The sequence below is a fragment of the Oryctolagus cuniculus genome, chromosome 16, assembly GCF_964237555.1.
Source record: "Oryctolagus cuniculus chromosome 16, mOryCun1.1, whole genome shotgun sequence".
In the NCBI taxonomy this organism is placed as follows: Eukaryota; Metazoa; Chordata; class Mammalia; order Lagomorpha; family Leporidae; genus Oryctolagus; species Oryctolagus cuniculus.
In genome coordinates, this window is record NC_091447.1 from 11,034,871 (window position 1) to 11,057,975 (window position 23,105).

The following is a 23,105-nucleotide window of genomic DNA, read 5'->3' on the forward strand; positions in this document are numbered from 1 at the left end:
CCCTGTACATTTCTCTGAGCAAAGCTCAGGGTCTCTATTGCTCTTCTGTTGTGTTGCAAAGTCGAGCTTTTGGGCTGTGATCCTTAGCAGTCACACATCAAATGAAGGAATGAATTGTGTGTTACTGTACATTTGAATAACATGACAGAGTGCATTTGGGCTAGAGAGAGATGTTCTTGAAGAATAATTTCTTTGCTTTATAAGAAAGTAAGCCATATGTAGAATCCATGCATACAAATGTCTGCTGGTGTTATGAATATCTTCAAAAAATAAAAAATAAAAATAAAAAAGAAGGAAAAAATAAGATTACACAAAGAATAGTTTCCGCTGTTGTATATTTTAGGTGGAATCAGAAAACAAACACAAGAAAAACAACCCATATAGTTTTCAGTGGGAGAGATGAGTTTGGAGCAAGTGTGCTGTATTAATTTGGAAAGAACCAAAGAAACAGCATCATGCCAACCTTTGTTTTTTAGTTGGCTTCTCATGTGAGAGCTTTCTAAACTCTAATTATTTCAGTAACATTATTAGGTAGTGGCTATTTTTAACATCTATAATTTACCCAAGATTCTTGGTGCCTTGTTGTCTATTGAAAACATATTAAAACAGACAACTCCACAAAGACCAAAAAAAAGCATAATCATTCACAATTTTGGAAAAATTGAATAGAGAAGGGTTTGCTTGTGTCAAACGTCTTTATGATTCTTTTCTTTGTGTGCTTGTTTCTTCATGAAACTCCATTTAAATGGAAGTCGGTCCTTCTACTGCAGATAAGACAAGTGAACAGTTTAGTTTGAATTAAAAAAAAAAATAAGGTTTGCATCCCCAACTGAAATAAGCCTGCAGAACACATGGAGAACAAAGGTAGAAATCCACAAAAGATCTTCCTTGCCCTTACATCCGGAATTTCCTTTGGGAAGGAGGAATGTCTATCTTAGATCTTTCTCCTTGCTAATGTCGCAAACTTTGACATGTCCATTTCTCAAAATAATTTAGAAGGGACTAAACTTTTTCTTAATTAATTTGTTCATTGGGGGCTAAACCAAGTTCAAATGTCATCTTGGAAAGTAGAACAGAAGATAGTAGTGTAGTTTGCTCTTGTGGTCATATATGAAAGAGATATGGGTTCTACCATTTTCAACTTCAATAAAATGCAAGAAAACTGTCAAGTATTTTTATACATTTATATATATTTGCATCCATTTTGAGGGAAACTCCTCTTTGTATCCCATAATAAGCTTGTCTATAATCTGTGCAATTCCTCACCTCCCACTCCTAGCCTCTGCGCATTTATTTCTTCCCTTAGATATCTTTTCTACTCAAAAGAGAATATGTCCTAAGAAAAGAAAAGAGACCCAAGTTTTAAGTGATACAAGAATCAGTCTTTTGTTTTAATATGGAAAAGATGCACAGTGAAGGGAGAGGATCTGTACTTGAGGCTGCCTAAAACAGTTCAATCACCTCATAGCTGAGGAAAACAACTTTTTTAACCATCTGATATAACTGGGGTCAAAGCTAAAGTGCTCATCCTGAATCTGTAGTTAGATGAAATTGCATGAGGCATTCGTTGCAGTTTTTCTGCTTAAAGAGAAAATTATTCTGCAAAATATATGAAAAAAAAAAAAACAGAAAGAATTCATATGCATTCCCTAGAGAAACAAAATTCACCCCCAAACCCGTGGAGCCACACAGTCTGAGATGGACACTAACTAGTCCCAGAGCACTGACATAAAAACCAACACAGCCTAGCCTCACATCTCAGCAACTGGATTCATCATTTCACATCGGCTATCTGCTAAAGGTGCTGCCACACTAACTGGGTGAAAGCTGGGATTCCTGGACAGCTAGCGCATTATTCCCAATGGCTCCACACTGGACCAGCACTGGAACTCTGCTTTGTAACCACTTGGCAGATGGATTCCTACCACTTGGATGTAATGGTTCCAGACACGAGTGAACATGGGCTCCCAATGTCCCATGCCAGAAGACATCCTTCATTTGGGGAAATACCCCAAATACAGTCAGAAATGAGTTAACGAAGCAAAATTAAGTAGAAGATGCAAAAACAAATTCCACTTCTAATGTTATCCAATTCTGGCAAAATTCATCCTGCTGCAAGTAGAAATTGGATTATTTTAGAGGGTGATTTCCAGGATACTATCTTGTCTGAGATGCTAAGATTATGTATTCCATAGCCCATTGAATCAGTCTTTTAAAATAGATATTCTATTGGATACATCTGAAAGGAAAATAGAAATCAGGCCACAACAACTGGGCTTTTTGTTTCTTTTTAAATATTTTTATTGATTGATTTTTAAAAATGGTTGATGCTGTGAGTTAAGTCTCAAATGTTGAAATGATTTAAAATTGAAAGTGACTCTTGGTTTCTTGACTGCTGTATTTGTCTTTCTTCCCCTCATTTCTTTAAATAATGTGTTCTCTGATGTGAAACTATAACAAAAATATCAGAGTTGGGTTTTGTGCAAGTTTTATCTATTTTTAAAGTATGGCAGAGAAAGAGAGAGAGAGAGCGAGAGAGAGAGAGAATTGTCCGTCTGCTTGTTCACTTCCAAATGACCTCAATGTCCAGGGCTGCACGAGGACAAAGACAGGAGGCCTGAGCTTTATCAGGGTTTCCCACCTGGATGCAGAGACTCAAGCACTTGGGCCATCCTCCGCTGCCTTCCCAGGCCATTAGTAGGGAGCTGGCTTGGAAGTGGAGTAGCTGGGACACGATTCGGTGCCCATTTGGGGTGCTGGCATCACAGGCAGTGGATTAACCCACTATGCCACAGTGACAGTCCATATGTGCTGATTTTAAATAAATTATCTGCTTTAGACTGTTATGATAAAGTACTGTGTTAAAACAATAACACGAATTAACCATACCACAGCATCTCCCAGCTTTATATAGTGTTGTCAATGTTTAGAAAGAGCTTCTGTAGTGCAGATTCTTTCTATGCTGACTGGGATTTTCTTCCTTTTCAACACCTGTACTCTTCTGTGCTTTCGTTGGTGTCACATAGTGAATTCATCTGTCCCAACTGCTTTAATCATGTGAACAGGTTTTATTTCTTTGGAGTCATGCAAAAGTCACTGTGAGATGATAGCCCCCCTTGGTGACATCCTATATTCATATATTCCTTTTATAAACATATAAAATATGGTCCTTGAGTACGCATTTTACATCCTCAAGGAGGAACCATGTCCCTCACCAAATATATGTGTGATTTTTGACAAGTCATCATTGGGGAAAATCCAACAACACTCACAGACTTCAATTACTCTCTTCTTCTTGGTGGAAAGTTTTACTCCCCGTTGGTAGTATTCTCATCCTTTTGTTTCCCCCGTGAATGCCTGTAGGACAGGGAGGGAGCAGTCTTTGGAGTCAAATACCTGTAAAAATGCATTTATCCGTAGCTGTGAGTTATCCTTGAGGAAGTACAAAGATTCCTTCATGAGTCCATCTCCCAAAACTAAGTCTCGAAGCAGTTGACTGCTAACCTAAGCTGTAATAAGATCCAAGAAGCAAACGAACTTCATTATACATACTGGACTATGATAGTTTATATCATTCTGCTTCATCCTCTATGCCAATACAATAGCATTTTTAAAAGTTCATGGAAATCATACTGTTAAAAAAAAGTGTGGATTTCAAAAATTCTTGCAACAAAATAATCTTTTAATTCCATTTTCCACAAACGTTTTGGAACACCCACAAATCTACAAGGTTAGTTAACAATGCCATGCACCTGTTCATTTGATTTGTCTATGGAGCTGGCTATAGATTGAGCCAAAACCTCATTGCTATCCTCGCATCATTTCCACTTCTTTGTAGGTTTTGAATCACAAATATATATTTCATATATTTTAATTTTCATAAATTTCAGATTCTAAAAATTGTTCTTGATAGTGGCCACTTGTTTAACATTTCCTTTTAATAGAAATATTATGAAACGAATGTAAATGTTAAATGAGAAAGCCATAATTTCTTTTTTAATTAAAACCATATATTAATTTGTATTATAATACTCTGGGACATTAAAGTTATAATCATATATACCACTGTGTTATTACATCAAAGAGTTGGGGTCACATCAGTATTATTTTTTTTTAATTTTTTTTAACTTTTATTTAATAAATATAAATTTCCAAAGTACAGCTTTTGGATTACAGTGGCTTTTTTCCCCCATAACTTCCCTCCCACCTACAACCCTCCCATCTCCCGCTCCCTCTCCCATTCCATTCACATCAAGATTCATTTTCAATTTTCTTTATATACAGAAGATCTATTTAGTATATACTAAGTAAGGATTTCATCAGTTTGCACCCACACAGAACGTAAAGTGTAAAGTACTGTTTAAGTACTAGTTATAGCATTAATTCACATTGTACAACACATTAAGGACAGAGATCTTACATGAGGAGTAAGTGTACAGTGACTCCTGTTGTTGACTTAACAATTGACACTCTGGTTTATGTCTTCAGTAATCACCCTAGGCTCTTGTCATGAGTTGCCAAGGCTATGGAAGCCTTTCGAGTTCGCCAACTCTGATCTTATTTAGACAAGGCCATAATCAAAGTGGAAGTTCTCTGCTCCCTTCAGAGAAAGGTGCCTCCTTCTTTGATGACCTGTTCTTTCCACTGGGATCTCACTCGCGGAGATCTTTCATTTAGGTTTTTTTTGTTTGTTTGTTTGTTTGTTTGTGTTTTTTTTTGCCAGAGTGTCTACAGAAAGCCATAAATTCTTAAAAAAATTTTACCTTATTGGCACAGTTACACAGAGAGAGAGAGGGAAAGAGAGAGAGGTCTTCCATCCACTGGTTCACTCCCCAAATGGCTGCAACAGCTGGGGCTGGGCCATGCGGAAGCCAGGAGCCAGGAGCTTCATCTGGGTCTCTCATGTGGGTGCAGGGGCCCAAGCACTTGGATCGTCCTCTGATGCTTCCCAGGCGCATTAGTAGGGAGGTGGATCTGAAGCAGAGCAGCTGGAACATGAACAGTCGCCCATATGGGATGCAGGCGTTGCAAGTGGTGGCTTAATCCGCTATGCCACCATGCCAGCCCTCAGGATTTCTTTGTGATAGTGGTCCTTGGGCAAAATACTGAGTTCCATCTATTAAAACAAGATGGAATATAGTTGGTGAGATAAATTCACTCCGTTCCTGCTGAGAGAAGCAGGGTGGTGGGTGCTGATTAGATCATTCAATATTAAACTTGAAATAAATGTGAAGAATTAAGGCAAGTGCAGAAGAGACATCTACGTTCAAATTTCAAAATTTGTCCCTCATTAATTTTGTAATTGAGTTTGTTTCTTAGAAACAAAACAATGGAGGGAGAAGTAGGGTGATAAGTCAGTGACAGGAATATTAATAAATGAATTAATTAATTCAATGCCAGGAATAAATTAATAAACTCCTTCAGTGAAAGGAATAAATGATTAATTACTATGAATTAATAGTTTTATATTTTACTGTTGGTTTCATTTGGTTTTTTCTTTTTTTTTTCAATGAGACAACTTTCACTAAATGAGAAAACCGCATTTGTGTTGAAACAAAATAGAATTAGAAAAAAAAAAAGACATGCATTTTAAGGAACCTTTGCACCTTTGCACTGTGCTGAAAATCAAACATGTTGGTTTCATTTTAACAATTCTAAACAGTCAATGAAAATCTTATGAATAGATGGCATATTTGAATGTCTTGGAATTAGATGGCATATTTGAACATAAAATAGACAACACAGAAGCTGCAACTTGGTTGAAGATACTTTAGAGTCTTATTTGAAAAATGGAAAGCGGATGGCCAGCAATTCAGGAGTAATTAGAATAAATGCAATGCTTTAAAAATAAAACAAAGAATGTTATTTTGTGATATAGATCCTGCCTACCTTCGGGTTGATCCTGCACCTTGTTGTGATATATGAGAATGTGATCTGTTCTGGATGTTATTAATATGCTATTGCAGAATAAATTGTCCACTGATACTTTTTAAACAAATGAACTGTCTGAAACACAGTGTAGAATCAGAAATAAACAAAGCTAAGAATGGGGAAAAACAACAACAACAAAATGCTACCAAACCAAATTCAACAGCGTGTTAGGACAATTTTCCATGAATGAATGGGATTTACCCTGGGATACAAAATGAGTTCAGCATGGGCACATCAATATATCTGATTATCCATATTAACAGAAGAAAGGCCAAGAACCATTTGATCACCTGAACACATAAACATTTTTCTTTGACAAAACTTAGCATCTTTTCATGATAACAATTCTCAACAAACTATGTGTAAAAGAAATGTATCTCATCTCAAAAAAGGCCACACATCACAACCTGTGGCTAGCAATATCAAGGGCCTTCAAAGAGTTCATGGAACATGTGTGTAATGCAAAAGTCATGCATGGATTTCAAAAAAATTTTAACCAAAACAATTTTATCTTTAAAATCCAGTTTTCCATGAACTTTGTGAAGTACTCCTGCACTCAAGGGTAAAACATTGAAATGATTTTCCTTTAAGATTAGGATCAGGGCAAGGATATGCCCTCTTTCTCTTTCTATTTAATATAGTACTAGAGGTCCTAGCCAGAGCAGTCGGACAAAAATAAACAAATAAATAGCATCCTAATTGGAAAGGAAGAATTGAAATTGTCTCTGTTTCAAATAATTTGTTCTTATATATAGAAGACCCTAAAGACTACAGCAACAACCAAAAAACTGTTAGAACAAATAAATTAGTATCATGAAGTTGCAGGATACAATAGCAACATAGAAAAATCAACAGCACTTCTATCTACTCAAAATGAACTCTCTGAGAAATAAATCAAGAAAACAATCCCATTTATGTTATGAAAGAAAGCAAACCTTTCTGAATAAATTTAATGAAGAAGGTGAAAATCTGAATCCTGAGAATTGTAAAAACAATGATGAAAATTTGATGAAGACACAAAGCAATGAATATCTATACCGTGATCCTGGGTTAGAGTAGAGATGACATTGTTGAAAATCCTTACTAATATGACCGGTGCCGTGGCTCACTTGGCTAATCCTCCTCCTGCGGCACTGGTACCCCAGGTTCTAGTCCTGGTTGGGGTGCTGGATTCTGTCCCGGTTGCTCCTCTTCCAGTCCAGCTCTCTGCTGTGCCCTGGGAAGGCAGTGGAGGATGGCCCAGGTGCTTGGGCCCTGCACCCACATGGGAGACCAGGAGGAAGCACCTGGCTCCTGGCTTCAGATCGGCGCAGCGCGCCAGCTGTGGCAACCATTTGCAGGGTGAGCCAACGGAAGGAAGACCTTTCTCTCTGTCTCTCTCTCTCACTGTCTAACTCTGCCTGTCAAAAAAAAAGAAAGAAAAAAAATCCTTACTAATAAAGGCGATATTCACAATGCAATCCCTAACAAATTGTCAATGACTTTTGTCACAGAAGTAGCAAAAATAATCTAAAATTTGTGTAGAACTGTAAAAGACTCTAAATAACCAAAGCAATCTTGAACAAGAAGAATAAAGCTTGAGGCATCACACTATCTGATTTAAGAATCTACTACAAAAGCATAGTAACCAAAACAACGTGGAATTCCCCCCCCCCCAAAAAAAAAAAAAAAACAAATACAGACCAACAGAAGAAAATAGAGAACCTAAAATAAGTCCAAACACTTACAGTCAACAGATTTTCAAGAAAGATTCAAGAACACACAATTGGAAAAAGACAGTCTCATCAGTAATTAGTGCTGAGAAAACTGGGTAAATACATGAGGATGAACAAACTTAGACGATCCAACAACATATACAAAAAAAAAAATACAAAGTGGGAAAAATCAACACAAAATAAGTTAATGACATAAGTCTAAGGCCTGAAATTGTAAAACTAGGAGAAAACTTGATGGAAAATACCCATGACATAGATTCATAGATTGGGGCAATGTTGTTGTTGTCTTCCTTCCTTCCTTCCTTCCTTCCTTCCTTCCTTCCTTCCTTCCTTCCTTCCTTCCCTCCCTCCCTCCCTCCCTCCTTTCTCTTTTCCCCTCCCCTCCACTCCCCTCCCCTCCCCTCCACTCCCCTCCCCTCCACTCCCCTCCCCTCTCCTCTCCTCTCCTCTCCTCTCCTCTCCTCTCCTCTCCTCTCCTCTCCTCTCCTCTCCTCTCCTCTCCTCTCTTCTATGATCCTAAAGGCCAGACAACATAAGTAAAAATAGAGAAATGGGATTACATACACCAAGATTCTGCACAACAAAGGAAACCATTGACAAAGTGAGGAGATATAAAAAATTACTAAGCTTCACATCAAGCATTTTTATATCGATATGTAATCATTGTAGGGAGCAAAAATGGTGCAATCTGGGGATTCACACTATGTATCATACAATATTGTTTTAGTGAGTATGGTTTCAATTGACTATATATGGCAAAAAGTAAGAATTGAAATGCTGTAACTATAGCTTATGAAAACTGCTTTTTTTTTTTTTTGCTTTAGTATCTTTGGACAGGTACTAGTGAATATTTGTATGTTCTTTAGATTCATGTACAATAGGCCATTTTATACATATGCATAGTGTATATGTATTCCATATGTATATGTATCCCATATATCCCATATATCCTCCCATTAATAGACCTTTAGGTTGAATGCAGGTTTTCATTGGGATGGTGAGCAACACTGAAGTGAGTATTCTTTAACAAGTGACCTTTTGCATGTGTATTACCATTGCCTTACACTGACTATTTCAGTGACTTGAGGCATCTGTTTCCTTTTCAGTACATGGTACTTAAAACATGGAGGCAGAGAGCAGCCAGAAAGAGCACCTTTTGCTTCCCTTAACTAGTCCTCAAGCCACAGGGCATAGGCTTGTCTCTCACATTCTCATGCACACAACTACCCAATCCTCTTTCTTCCTCTCTTTATGCTGTGTGCCTCCTTGATCATACCCTGTGCTTCCAGTTAAAACTGGCAGAGAAGACGTTGGAGTATACGAGTATTTTTCAAGTCCGATGTGAACTCTAGGAGGAAAATGTGATAGAGTCCTGTGGTAGATATTTTGAGGAGTTTTTAGGCAGCACTTTGAGAATTAATAATTGAAATCCAAAAGATGATTTTCTACTCAAAACCAATGTGATTGTCTGGGTTCTCAGTGGCTGTGGAGGGTCCCCTGGTTTTCAGATTGCAAATGCAGTCTGGTCGTCCAAGAAGGCACAGTGGTAATTCTGCCTTGGGCCTTTGGGCTGACCACAGAAAGGTCACTCAGCCTTTTGAAGATCAGTTTCTTGACTGGAAAGGAAACATTGACTTCATCTTGGCAGTGTTGTTACTGAGGATAGGAAAAGAATAACCCTGCTGGTGACAATCGAGTATTTACACTGTGCTAAGCACCCTCCTCCTTAATTTTCCGCATCATCTAATTCCATTCTTAGGTTAAGTGAGATTTTATATATATACTCACACACACATATATGTATATACACACACATACATACACACACAGGATACTTTTTATATTACATTATTATTATATCTTGGATTTCTTTTTATTGCCATGAAATCACTAGAGCAGATTTAACAGCTATTCAAATTTTTACTTTTAGAAAAAAAAGATGGAAAAAAATTGAGTGACTTGTTCAAGTTACAGAGGTAAGAAAATGAGAAGCTGATCTCATGTCTCTTAATTTCCATCTGTATGTACTTTCCACTTGCTTTCCAAGGCTCTTGAGCAGGGAGCTGGATCAGAAGCAGTGCATCTGGGACTTCAACTGGCGTCCCTAAATTTCCATTTTATAGTTCCTTTGTAGGCTTTCAATGATCGAATAGAAACTTGGAAAGCAAAAGTCGAAATAAACAAATGAAAATTATCATCAGAGAAAAATTTTAAATAATGTAATTTTTACTTTGAGTTTGCTCTGAGCATAGACAAGAATTGTTCTTTCCATGACCATAAATTTTGATCCTTTATTGTATGATTACTGCAAGTAAAACAACTGGATTTTGATCCACTTTACAAATCAAATCAGTAAAAAAGTGAGCCAAGCAGTAGATAATCCATCAAGCTGTGTGATTGAACGCCATGTATTGGTCCATGTGTATCTGAGAAAATAATCAAGTAAATCATGCAGAGTAAATGGGAGACTTCCACCTGTCGTAAGGGCTACTCACACAGCACTCCTGGGCTGGAGAGACCGTGGACTAGTCCAGTGATTGCTACACCAGCAGGCCTCCTCACTGGAGAGCGTTGTGGGGATGCTGGCTTCCAACCCCAGAATTTCTGATTTAGTAAGTCTGGGGTAGGGTCTGAAGTTTGCAACAAATTCCTGAATGATGCTGATAGTTCTAGTCTAAGTACAACACTTTAAGAATCCCTGGGTAGTTACAGAAAGAAGGACAGTTTTAGAATCTGCAGTTTGGGTCTAATTCACTACCAATTGACTAATTTTTTTCTGTGTCTTCATGTACTTGTCTCTCGGAAATAGAAGATAATCATGTCTGTTTTGATTAGATTTAGGGCTATTATGACAATGAAATGTGGCAATGACGTTGAAAAAAGACTTTTCAAAATGAAAAACTACATATGATAACAATATAATAAACATTAAATTTAAGAACACTATTGTTTTCAAACACGTAAGCTGTGGTCAGACTTCATACATCAAAGTACTTTTACAACTTGCTATTTGAATTAATACTGAATTATTGACGTTATTAATATATTTAACTCTTAAAATATGTTAAGGAGTTTGAACGCTTTAGCCATGTTTGTTCCTTTGTAGAGAGAAAGCTGGGGCTCCACCTTATCTCCTCTGTCCACTGTTTCCCCCAGGGAGTTTCAGAACAAGAACTGCATCCCCCTTCCTTTTGGCCCATGAACTGTGCCCACCCCTTGGTAACAGAGCTCTGTAGAAATGACCTTTCTGTTCATTTCAGAATTTGATGATTTTCAATAAACAATATGAAAAGGGTTGTGGTGGAGAGTGTATACTTTTCTTCCAAGTTTTTGTTAATATGCAGGACTCCCTTTAAAGAAATGTCCTCAGCCCAACCTCCACCACTCCTCCATCCCCAGATCTTAGTACCAGCTCCCTCTGTAAGCAATTGTGCTCATCCACCAAAGTAGAAGGAATAGAATAGTGATTCCTAGGGGCTGGAAAAGGTAGAGGGGATGGCGTATAGAGGGAGGATGAGTGCCAATATAAATTTAGAGGAAATAAGGCCTTTAGCACAGTAGTGGTATAGTAGTTTACAGGAACCTGTTATGTATTTTCTAAGAACCAGAAGACAGGAACTCAAAGCCTCCAAACATGAGGAAATGGTAAGCAAATGGAAATGCTGGGGTTGGCGCTGTGGCACAGAGGCTGAAGCCACCACCTGCAGTGCCAGCATTGCATATGGGCACCGGTTCAGGTCCTGGCTGCTCCTCTTCCAATCCAGCTCTCTGCTGTGGCCTGGAAAAGCAGGAGAGGATGGCCCAGGTCCTTGGGCCCCTGCACCTGCGTGGGAGACCCGGAGGAAGCTCCTGGCTCCTGGCTTTGGATTGGCCCAGCTCTTGCCATTGCGGCCAACTGGGGAGTGAACCAGTGGTTGGAAGACCTCTCTCTCTCTCTCTCTCTCTCTCTTTCTCTGCCTCTCCTTCTCTCTCTGTGTAACTCTGCCTTTCAAATAAAATAAATCTTTTAAAAAAAAGAAAATGGAAATGCTAACTGCCCTCATTTGATCATTACACACTATATATATTTATTGAAATACCACATTGTGCCCCCATAAATATGTACAATTATTAAATGTTAATTAAAATTTCTAGTCAATAAAAAAAGAGATTGTGTTGATTTGGCCAAATTGCAAGTTCTCATTTCTCTTCTATTATCTTTTGAAATTTTCAATGTGTAAAATTTTTCAGTCCGAATGAACTCATATAAAATATGTATTTATTTTAAATTTTTATTTATTTGAAAAACTGAGAGAGAAAGATCTTACATCAACTTGTTCACTCTTCAAATATCCACAACAGCTGGGGCTGGGCCAGGTTGAAGTCCAGAAGAGGGACCTCAATCCAGGTCTCCTACATGGGTGGCAGGGACCCAACTACTTGAACCACTTCCTGCTGCCTCCCAGAGTGTGCATTGGCAGGAAGCTGGGACCAAGATGAAGCTGAGACTCAAAGCCAGGCCCTTCAATATGGGAAACAGGCATCCCAAGCAGCATCTTAACTGTTGTTCCAAACATTTGCTCCAGATTATTTATTTTAATGATGAAAATGAAACAGAAATGCTTAGGGTTTTGAATGTGAAGTTGGTAAATCTTGGCTTTGATTATTGCACATTTTTATAATGTTGAGCCTTTCTCTAGGAATGGACTGTTACTAAGGTCGTGTGTATAATACCATCATTCCTTGCTTTTTTGCTCATTTTCCTACCTTGGTAAAATTGCTTACCACCCAAAAAACACACCTATTTCAGAAATTAGCTTACCATACTATTGAGCATCTATGATGGACACCCCTCTGCCATCAGCTCTTTTCTGCAACTGCAAGACAGTGTTCTCTTCTTACCTGCAGGTCCTCTCCCTACATTCCACCCCCTGGTCCTCTCTGCCTTCCCCTTGCTCATCAAAGCAAACCTTCCCATTGCTTCCACAGACGAGACTTGCAGCAGGGTCTTTGCACAGGGAGATCCTTTCATCTGCAGCTCGCTCTCCCTGATGTAGTTGGCTATTTCTCAGCTCAGATATCACCTTTCCAGCTCACCTTTCGTGACCAGTGCACCAGTCTCCATTCATCCTCCATCCCTTTCCCTAATCTCTCGACTAACTAAAACTGCAACTTTGAGTGTTGTTAACCATCATGTATATGCCTAGGATCAATGCATCACCTAACCCATCAACCAGGATCCAAGTTTACTGATGTTTATTGAATGATTATTCTGTTTAAAAAAAAAATCAAAGATTGGGGCCAGGCATTAGGCTTAGTGGTTAAGATGGCTGACTTCTACATCATGCTAGATGACTTTGAGTTTGGCTTTGACTCTGATTCCAGCTTCCTGCTGGTGCAGAAGTGACTCAAGTGGTTGGGTCCCTGGCACCCACATGGGAGACTTGTGTTGAGTTCTTGGCTCCTACCTTTCAGCTTTGGCCTGGCCCAGCTGCAGCAATTGTGGGCATCTGGGGACTGAACCTGGAGATGGAAGATCTTTCAGTCCATATGCCTGTCTCTCTGTCTCTCAAATAAATTAATGAATAATTTTTAAAAATCAGATGTCCTCATTTAACATGCATTTATGCTGTATAGCTTAGTCTATCTTTTGCATTTACTTCAAAGGCTTAGTGCACACATATGTATATTCAAGGTATTTTCATAAATAGCATCCATAATTGTGTTTTTGTTGTTAGAAAAAAGAAAAATTAATTAGTCTGCCAGGACATGCTGGGCAGTGGTTCAGAAAAGCAGGCTCTGCACTACAGCTGCTGAGACCAGCGCTTGATTCTGCCACTTTTCTGATTGTGTGACCTTGGACAACTGACTTATCCTTCTAGTGGGCCTTAATGTGCTCATATGCACAAGAAACTGTTTCCTAGGTTTATGAAGATTCAATAAGACAGCCCATTTAAAATGTCTCCGTCTATAGACTGGTATCTAGCAAGCTCTCAACAAAGGTTAGCCAGTAAATGATGGTCTCATCATGCTGTTATTTCTCAAAAGTGCTGTAGTTTATGGTAAGTTTAACACTTGAAAGCGTGTTGCTCTCATGCTCTAGAGTTGAGTACTTCTCTACCTGTGTCTTAATACAGCACAGGTAGCGATGAATTTTTTTACCTGTTTTTAAACATTTTTACTGCCTTTTATAAAAATTAAATTGTGTCCTCTAGGACTTTATAGAGGGAAACATATTTTTTCAAAAAATATTTTACTTATGAGACAGACACATATGGAAAGGGAGAGAAGGGGAGAGAGGGAGAGGAGGAGGTCAGGAGGGAAGAGAGAGAAAGAAGGAGAGAGACAGAGGAGAGGAGACAGAGAAGAGGAGAGAGCGAGCACTTCCATCCGTTGGTTCACACCCCAGTGTCCCAATGACCCCAGACAGGCCTGGGCTGAAGGTGAGAACATGGGTGCTCAATCCAGTTCACCCATGTAGGGGCAGAATCCCAATTACTTGAGCCATTATCTCTTGCCTCCCAGGGTTTGCATTACTGGGAATCTGGAATCTGGATCCAGAGCTGATATTAAACCCAGGTACTCTGATGTTTAGAAACTGAGTATCTTAACCAGAATCATAAATGTTAAGCCAAATGCCCTTCTCAGCTATCTGACTTTTAAGTGCATCAAGTTGCCTTTTAAGCCGGCGCCGCGGCTCACTAGGCTAATCCTTCGCCTTGCGGCGCCGGCACACCGGGTTCTAGTCCTGGTCAGGGCGCCGGATTCTGTCCCAGTTGCCCCTCTTCCAGGCCAGCTCTCTGCTGTGGCCAGGGAGTGCAGTGGAGGATGGCCCAAGTCCTTGGGCCCTGCGCCCCATGGGAGACCAGGATAAGTACCTGGCTCCTGCCATTGGATCAGCGCGGTGCGCCGGCCGTGGTGGCCATTGGAGGGTGAACCAACGGCAAAGGAAGACCTTTCTCTCTGTCTCTCTCTCTCTCACTGTCCACTCTGCCTGTCAAAAAATAAAAAATAAATAAATAAAAGATAAAAAATAAAAAAATAAGTGCATCAAGTTGCCTTTTAGATCAAAACTCAAATCATGAACAGCTGTTAGAAGTTTGCAATATATGAGTTGCAGAGTTTGGGAGATTGCTTCTATCATGGGATGAATCTCTCAGACCTTTATGGGACAAGTCAGCATAGATGGCCAAGCTCATGTAGAAAGTACAGGCTGATGATATGTGGGACACATTGCAACTTCTTCATTCACTAAGTACTTCCATAAATATCTCAAAGACTCATATATACATGTGTGTGTATGTGTATAATTAAAAAAAATATATATATATAGAGAGAGAGACTTTTCATGTTGCTCAAGATAGAAGCAAGGGACAAAACCAAGGGAACATTTTAACTGGTGATCAGGATCATATCTCACCCATTCCCCTTTCAAAAGCAGACCCTTTGTTAAACTATAAAATCAGGAACTTTTCTGCAGTCTGTATTCACTCGTGTGCCTTAATATGGAAATTTATCATTGATAGAACGATGATATAAATTTCCAAGAAAGAAAAATAGAACGATGGAAGACTAGGTGGAGGTGGTGATGAAAAGACAGAGGTAAGCCCCGAGACAGCAGGCAACCAGGCCAAGGCAGTGCACTGAGGATTTCATTTACTTGGCCGACCCTTACTTAACTCTAACCATGTAGGATATTTTGGCGAGTCTCTCCGAGCGGGGTTTCGTAGCACATATTTGTGCGCTATAAAAAAAAAAATCCAGCCGTCTCATTTAGACTCACTTATCTCAGATTCAAAATGAGTTGCCAGCTCTGTTCATTTATTTGCAGTTTTCTGGATCTACTATAAACAGTTTTCTCGGATGTTGTTATTTTCAGTCAAAGATTTCTTCCCACAGCACTGTCCTTATCCATAATATTTCCTTCCTGTTTGAGGGTAATCATCTAAATAAGACACACATCAGAGTCCCTCAAATCACTTTATTACCCGAGTAGCCAGCAGAGGGAATCGTTTATTAAATGGAGCTAATTTCAGTAACTGACAGGCGTATGAAGTGCCTACAGAAAACAGGAGTGTCAGGCTGCTTGGGATGGTTCCAGGAAGGTCGTCTACTTTAAGAGCTGCATTTTATTAAGGATCCTGATGGTTATTGGAACTTTTCCTGTTTTACTCAGTAGTCTCTAGGGGACTATTTGGCACTAGGGTGCAAAATGAGATCAGCAATTAGGAAAAGACACCACCGCAGGCACTTCAAGAGTAAATCATTGAGTGCCAGACTTAATAGCTAATAGGTACCAGGCCAGAGCTATAGGAGGCTGGTGAGTCTGGCTTATTCTTTCCAGTGTGCCTAGAATCCTAGCTCCCTGTGTGACTGCCTGCAGAGGTGGTGTGCAGGTATTCAGCAGGAGGAAAGGTGATTGTAATCAGAAGTTTATGAGTTTGATTGTAGACCCCTGCATTGTCCACATCTATCTATCTATCTCAGGGCAGCCCTAGAGCCACTTTCCACATAGATCAGTGATCCTGGTATCACAACCACTGGGCAGGTCTCTGGAAGAATGGAGCTGTTCCCTCCAGGGGTGGTAGAGAACTTGCTGTCGATCCATTTGATGACTCCCATGTAGCTGAAGAAAAGACTTGAAGAACAGAAAAAGAAATTACTTGCAACTGAAACCACACTTTCCTTTTTTTTTTGGTAATTTTTCATTTTTTAAAAGAGTTATTTCAAAAGGCATTGAGAGAGAGAGAGAGAGAGAGAGAGAGAGAAAATCTTCCATCTTCTGGTTCATTGTCTAAATGGCCACAATGGCAGAGCTAGGCCAGAGCCTAGAACTCCATCTGGGTCTCCCACGTGGGTGGTAGAGGTTCAAGCACTTGGCCTATCTTCTACTGCTTTCCCATTGCATTAGCAGGGAGCTGGTTCTGAGCCTGGACTTGCACCAGAGTTCATATGGAATGCCTCTGTGCCACAGTGCTGGCCCCCAAAGCCACACTTTCCACCTCAAATTCTCCTTGCTCTAACATTCTTCTTACTTCCGTGTAACAATAAAGGAAAGAATGGAAAGGACTAAGGGGAAATAGTAGAAGAAACACTAAGTAGGAAGTAGAAGATCTGTGTTCTAATCCTCATTCAGAGACTAAAGATCTACTTCAGGAATGACTATAATCAGTTCTCACTTGGAAAGTGCAATATCTGGGCCAACTGATGACTGGGTTTAAAATTCTCTAGAGTAACAGAAGCCACAAATACCTATAATGTGCTTCTAATCTTTAGTAAGCACACTACACTTACTACTTTCTCTTTGTAATAACACTCTATGACAAGTGATATCACTGTGATCTTCATTTTACAAATGAGTAGAATAAAGCTTTTTTTTTTTTTTACAAAAAAGAAGCAGCCAAATTTATGAAAGTGCAGAAACCAGGAACACAGGTGGTCTGACTTCAGAGCTAGCAGAATGAATTTTGTATTTGTTTATAACAGAAATTGACCTTAAAAACAAGAGGAGGCAGTGTTTCTTTAGCTCTGCTATTTGCACTGTTTTTCCTTCTTTTCTGTAAGGTCATGTGCATGGAGACCATAATGCCTGCTCCATGGAGGACTTGGGCCCTGCCTTGCAATGCATAAAGAGGTGAACTTGAGCACCTGTTCTCTTGTGATGTTTTATTCAACAATATTAAATTGCACACTATGAATTGTGAAAAGGAAAATGATTATACAGAAATAAATTCAGAAGGCTAAAGGAAGTGTACTTGATTTTGTCCCAACACTGCTAAATCTTCCCTGTGTAAAACTGATGAAGCATCTTTCTCAATAGAGAATTAAAATTTATTTTCTAAGGATAATTACCAGGGAGTTTAAGAGCTTAAAATTATGTCAGATCTTCTTTTTTTTCATCTCGGCCTATTACTTGTTGCTTCTCATATTTGTTGTTTCTTCTGAAACTGTGTATTTGAGAGCTTACTTGAAGTTTCAAATAAGTAAAAGGAATAGGGGGGGAAAAAGCCAAGTATTCTTTATCATTAAGACAATGACAGCACATGGATAGGCAACCATCTCTTTATTCCAGGGCTTTCTCACTGAGTCCCTGCCTTTCTTTCCATATTGACAGCAAATAGTCGTGTCAGAAAGAAGAGCAAAAGCTATAGACTCTAATGAACGGGGTCACTACTTGCAAAACCCAGTCAGGGTCACCACCTGTAGTCCTGTAGTTTGTGCTTTGTACATGGTACAGGCTGCAGGGTGAATGGGAGCTAAAACGGGACCTTGATCCTTTCATCAACTAAATACCATGGCCTTGGGCAATGCTCAACCAGAGAAATGACACCAGAATGAAAAGAAAGCGATGAATTCAGTGGACCCCTGCCTGATATTGATGTAGGTGTTAGAGTTATGTCAGTCTGAAAGCCAGAACTGCTTGTTCTCATGCAGTTTCTATCTAAAAGGGTACCTAATGGGTACATACCATTTAGAATAAAGCCTGAATGAATTTTGTTTATTTTTTATTTTTATTTTTTTTGACAGGCAGAGTGGTCAGTGAGAGAGAGAGACAGAGAGAAAGGTCTTCCTTTGCCATTGGTTCACCCTCCAATGGCCACCACGGCAGGCGCGCTGCGGCTGGCGCACCGCGCTAATCCGAAGGCAGGAGCCAGGTGCTTATCCTGGTCTCCCTGAATGAATTTAACCATGTATTTCAAGTGCTTCATAGCTATGCATAGTGAACGGATATCACATTGGACAGTGCTTGTGTAGAACATTTGCATCACTGCAGAAAGTTCTTTTGGAGGCTGTTGTCTAATGGTTAAAGTCTAAACCAAACATACAAACACAGGAATATGCTGAGAGTTGATATCCTATCAATAAAACGAAGGCGGTGAAAGCATCCAATTTTATGCTGAGAAAAGTGAGATTTGCAAGTTTTAAAAGATTGATCACCATTGATGTTACTCAGAAATGACATCTGCAAGAAGACCTGAGGGTGATGAAAGAGCAAACTGAAACCATCAAAGGGAAGAGCCTTCTAGGCACAGGCGATAGCCAGGACAATGGCCCTCAGGTAGCACCATGCCTAGCGGGCGTAAGGAACAGATAAGCCAGTATTAGGTGGAATGATCAGAAGAAGAGGATGCTAGAAGCGGTATGAAGCAGTTATATTCTGATTTATTTTAAAGGTATGTGGACTGAATTTACTGAGACTGGATCCAGAATGAGAGATCTTTGTGGGGAGCATGGGAATAGAATAAAGAATGACTCTGGGGTTTTGGGTCTGGGTGCCAGATAGAAAGGAGTTTCTGCTCCTGAGATGTGGGGTGGTGGTAGAATCAGGTTCAAGTTGACCATCAGTCAGGTATTCAGTGTTGTACATGTTGAATTTGAAATGTCTCCCAGACATCCAAGTGGAGCCATTGGGAAAGCAACTGAAAACATGCACTTTGAATTCAGGATAGAAGTCAGAGCTAAAGATATCAAAGTAGTTGTGATTCACTTGTAGATGGCATTAGTATCCCCTAAGTCTAGGAGAGATTCCAGAGGGATCCAGGGTGGGTAAAGAGGAAATATGAAGACTGAGGCTTGGAACACGCCAGAGTTACCAGAAAGGAGTTGTGAAAAGGAGCCACATGAAGCATGGCCTCTTTTCACTAGCAGAGTGAGCTGTCCTGGGGTCCATCTGGACAAATTGGTTCTAAATGGAGAACATAATCAGCTCTTACCAAGCATTGTTGATGGGTCAAGTAAGGTAAGGTAGGAACTGATCACTGGATGCAGTAACATGGAAACCAGTGCTGACCTTGACAATAAGGAGTTTAGTGAATTCAAAACCTTATTGGAAGAAGAATGGTACACTACACAAAGCGACATGGCTCCGCATCTGGGGAATTTCACTTTAAAGACAGCAGATAAATGGAACAATTGGTGGAGGGAGGAGGTCAACTGCATGATTATTAAAAATACTCATGGTAGAATTACAGCATATTTCTGTGATGCTGGTAGTCCAAAAGGAAAATCGATGCTGCTACAGAGAGAGGAGACGAGAGGATTGCTGGAGACATGCACTGAAGGTCGTGAAGGGAATAAGCTCTTGTATGCAAGCAGGAGTATAAGGTTTGGTGGTAGATGTAGAATTTATCCACATTGAAAGTGTGGATAGCAGAGCACCTGGTCTGTATGCTGGCAGGTGGTAGGTACGATGGTGTGAGATACATGGAGTTGTGCTTCTTATTGACTTTTACTTCTATAAAATAAAAATCAAGGTGATCACTGAGAATTAGAATGGGGAGATAATTTTGGAGATTCAAAAGCAGAAGAGATGATATGTCATGATGATTTAGGGCAGTGGCAAAGGGAGTCTACTAGAGCAAAATGGCTTGGAACAACATCAAGGGCCCATGCAAGTTTCATGGACATCACCTTAAAGGGAGACCAGTCAACACAGCTTATCATTCTCATCAGCCACATTCAGCAAAGAGTCCAAGTGCCTACTAGGCAAAGTTGGACGTCAGTAGAGTTGAGTTAGAGGTAAAGAGGCAAGGTAACTGATTGCCCTGATGTACTATGAAGTTTAAACTGATTAAAAGAGGTAATTGAGAAAATGAGGGCGATAAAAGAAACAAAGAAATTCACTGGGGGTAGATGCTTGGCCCAGCAGTTAAAACACCTTTGTACTATATCAGAGTGTCTGGGTTTAATTCCTGGCTCCAGCTTCTCACTCCAGTTTCCTGCTAATGCAATGGCAATGGATCAAGTAGTTGGGTTCCTGCCGCCTAAATGGGGTGCCTGGATTGAGTCCTCAACTTCTGGATTTAGCCTGACCTAGTTCCAGCCATTATGGTCAATAGGAGAATGAATCAGTGGATGGGAGCTCTTTCTGTCTGCCTCTCTCTCTCTCTCTCCCTGTCTCTCTCTCTCTCAAACATACATAAAATAAAAATTTTTAAAAATAGAGATGGAAAGAATGCTGCATTGCAGATCCCAGAATTATTGCAGTTGCAGTGCTAGAGGGAGTAAACTGAAACAATAGCAAGACATAATGAGAGGAGGATGGTTGGAATGAATGTTATGGAAGGGTTGGAGCAATTGATGATGAAAGAGACCAGACCAGGACATGATTTTAAGAGGGAGTCACTAAGTCCCATTCTCAAGATTAATTCATGAAAGGAGTCATTTTACAGTTTCTAAGGTGCACTTTGTCTCAATAAGAATCTTGTCTCTTTATGAAAGATGGAAAATTTTTGATCAATCAATGCCTAAATTTAAAACAAGAAACAGTAGAGCAGTGAGTTCCCTTCAACGCCAGGTAGATCTGTTTGGACTTCTCTTGTGAGGCCAGAGAGCTGCATTTTCCATTTATTCTGAGGGTTAAGGTTCTTTGTTTTGCCCAAGTTCCAAGAGTTTCCTGTTTAGGGACTTCAGATACAAACCTATAGCCAATAATACACTGTGTATTTAATTTTGCTTAGATGCTTTTTTTATGAATATGTACCCAAGAGGGAGGGGTGACAGTGTGATCATTATGGATTCTATACTCTTTGACTATATGTCCATAAAGAAATCATCAATTTACTTTAATAATCATGAAAATTTTAAAAGGGAGAAGGTATAGATTTCCTTAATGCAAAGGCAAAAAATCAAGGAGATACTTTTGCAGATATATAGGGATTTCTATGTGTATTTTTTTATTTTTAAGAATGCTTTTATTTAATGAATACAATTGTCATAGGTACAGCTCGAAGAATATAGTGGTTCTTCCCCCCATACCCGCCTTCCCACACCCTAATTTGTAAAAGAAGAAAATACTTGATTAAATACAATTAGTTGATGCTCAAATTTATTTTGTTCTCAATAAAGTCTTACTTAGGTTTCAGAAATATATAAATGAAAAAAATATTTATATATGTTCTTGAGACATAATGAGGGAAATACTTCTGCCTACCGATTTGAAGATTCAATGACATTTAATGATAAAAATAAGAAAAGGGAAAATTGCTTTATTTTAAAGAAATAGTGTATTATTTCTTTAACTTTATAGTGACTTTGATAAAAACATTCAATTTGGTCCAGCAGGATTCATTCCCCATTACCTTTGAAAGCCTAAGGTAGGAACTTATCTTCATTGAGTGCCACTGAATGTCTGGCACCACATAACTAACCAGAGAATTCAGTAGCTTAAGGTCCATGGGATGCCTCAAGTTCAAAGGGAATAGAGACATCCTGTTTGGTGTTGTGTTTCACTCATGCTGTTAAACTGCCCAGACCCTCTTAAGTGTTCTCTTTCTCATTCTGAGCATGGTCTTCTTTGTCCTGAATAACACAAGGCATAATAAAACTCAATGTCAGACCAAGTCATTTTCACAACGTGGCATAAGATTTTATTTTGAAGTATAAAAGTCTTCTTTCGTGCAGAAAAGTCATTTTGTTAATGATTGTGAAAACAGGTCACTCGCCACCCCTGAGGACCTGTGACTTGTTAGAGTAGCAGAGAACATTGTCTCATACCGAATTCCTTCCAAGTGCAAATTCTATTCTTGAAACTTTTTCTACAAAGGGTGTCTATAGAGAAATAATGAAGATAAAAAATAAGCTCTAACTTGTCCAAGGAGGGAAATTCATTTTGAGTTCCTGAGGCCATAAACATGGACAGAGCTCAACTAGGTGTTTTGAATCACCTCTCCGTGGGACCTTCTCAAAGATTTAGCAGCATGCAGTGGGACGTTCAGTTCAGAAAATGCACATACCTATTTTTTTTCTAACTTAAAACCATGACCTATAACTTCCTTGAATTTCCCAAAGCTGGTTTCTACTACCATTTTCTTTACTGGCTGAACAAAATCTAGCCTGACTGAATCTTTTTCAGAAATTGCTTTAGAGCTATTTTTGACATAACTGTTTATAACAGAGTATGATAAATACATTCGAAAAATATAATATATATCTGATGTCAAGAGGAACTTGGCTGCCATTTGGGGAGAAAATAAAAAAGTCTACCAAATGATCATTTGCTGAGGAATTCCTGAAAATTTAAACAATTCCTAAAGAAATGGGAAAATCCACATTTTCTTAAAGCAGCACTTCCTTTATTTGCCTGGAATACAGCTACAAGAGAATGGATAAACACCATGAGAACTCTAACAATCCACTCTTAGGGTCTAGTACAAACATGCTGTGAGGGCTTCTGAGTCTTACTGTTTAGCCAGCTACCTTTATTGCAGATTGTCAAATAGTAAAACTTGGAGGTCGCCTTCAATTTGACCGTGTTCTACTTGGTGAGGTCTGTTTGACCTGCTTGGCTTGGCAACTAACAAGGGAGAAAGATGGACTCTAATTTGCTATATAATATTTTTAGAATTAGCCTCCTTTTAAAATTTTTATTTGCTACTCATTACATGTGTTAAATGGGCATAATCAAATTTTAGAAGTGGTTATAAAAAATAGTTATGTTTCCCCATCCCAATGCTCTTTTAAAATTTGGTAATTTTTTTC

At 39.2% G+C, this 23,105-nt stretch overlaps 1 protein-coding gene across 37 annotated transcripts in view; it reads left to right on the forward strand.

The window, feature by feature from the left end:
• The window catches only part of HDAC9 (histone deacetylase 9), a 1,002,499-nt gene that overhangs the window by 880,447 nt on the left and 98,947 nt on the right, over positions 1-23,105 (forward strand). The window lies entirely within an intron of this gene.